Source organism: Nestor notabilis, unplaced genomic scaffold (genome assembly GCF_000696875.1).
Source record: "Nestor notabilis isolate BGI_N333 unplaced genomic scaffold, ASM69687v1 scaffold4649, whole genome shotgun sequence".
Taxonomy (NCBI): domain Eukaryota; kingdom Metazoa; phylum Chordata; class Aves; order Psittaciformes; family Psittacidae; genus Nestor; species Nestor notabilis.
The window spans coordinates 30,856-32,182 of NW_009942260.1; the positions used below are offsets into that span (position 1 = coordinate 30,856).

General features: G+C 50.5%; 1 protein-coding gene across 1 annotated transcript in view; it reads left to right on the top strand.

Moving 5' to 3' along the window:
• The window catches only part of WDR90 (WD repeat domain 90), a gene marked incomplete at its 3' end in the record, with an annotated part of 26,828 nt that overhangs the window by 10,891 nt on the left and 14,610 nt on the right, over positions 1–1,327 (top strand). The window lies entirely within an intron of this gene.

The following is a 1,327-nucleotide window of genomic DNA, read 5'->3' on the forward strand; positions in this document are numbered from 1 at the left end:
GGAGGGACCAGCCAGGAGCACCCCACCATCATCAGGGAGCAGAAATGAACTCACCTCCCTGGTAAAATAAACCAGCGGTTTACCTACTGCTAAGGGTTATTTTGGGTCGATTAGAGCATTGGTAGCTGTTTGTTTCTTAAGTACCTCAAATAATCCTCCTTAACACAGCAAAGTATCATTTTAAGGAAGAATTTTAGCATCTAAAATGCTGATAGCACTTTCAGAGAAATACTAGTTTTAGAAACATGAAACAAGTCTTAATTTGCTGATGGGAGTCATAATGTAGAGATGGAAAAAGAGCTAAGCAGCCCACATGAATTTAGGAATGTTTTTCACTCATCAGCCTATGCAGAGTGTTTGGGAAGTCTTTGTTGCTCTGTACAAAGCAGTGCAGCTTTCAGCTCTTCCACTGATTTTTAACAGCAGGAAGAATTCACTTTCAAGTGTGATTGGTCTGATATCTCAAAACCTAGTGCCCAGTTTGCTTTGGCAAATTGAGCTGATTAATCTAGGGTAAGCTTCTTTGAGAGGTGTGTAACCACATGTAACTGTGGTTCTTGCTTCACGGGTGAGAAAGCACCCAAGAGGAGATGAAACGATGTTCATGGGTGCCCTCCTGGTACCAGTGCTGGCTTTCACCAGTGCTTTGACCAGTGGACTTTATACCTGAATCAAACCCCCAGTTTTAGAATTGTAGAATTCCAGACAGGTTTGGGTTGGAAAGGACCTTAAGATCATCCAGTTCCAACCCCCTGCCATGGGCAGGGACACCATCCACTAGAGCAGGTTGCTCCAAGCCCCATCCAACCTGGCCTTGAACACTCCCAGGGATGGGGCAGCCACAGCTTTTTTGGGCAACCTGTGCCAGCGCCTCCGCACCCTCACAGGGAAGAACTTCTGCCTAAGAGCTCATCTCCATCTCCCCTCTGGCAGGTTAAAGCCATTCCCCCTTGTCCTGTCCCTACAGGCCCTTGTCCAAAGCCCCTCTCCAGGTTTCTTGTAGCCCCTTCAGGCACTGGGAGCTGCTCTAAGGTCTCCCCTTAAGGAGCCTTCTCCAGGCTGAACCAGCCCAGCTCTCTCAGCCTGGCTCCAGAGCAGAGCTGCTCCAGCCCTCACAGCACCTCTGTGGCCTCCTCTGGACTGACTCCAACAGCTCCATGTCCCTCTTGTGTTGTTGCCCCAGAGCTGGATCAGGGCTGCAGGGGGGTCTCCCCAGAGCACAGCAGAGGGGGAGAATCCCCTCCCTCGATCTGCTGCTCATGCTCTGGGGATGCAGCCCCAGCACACGGGGGGGTTCTGGGCTGTGAGCACACTGCTGAGGGAAAGA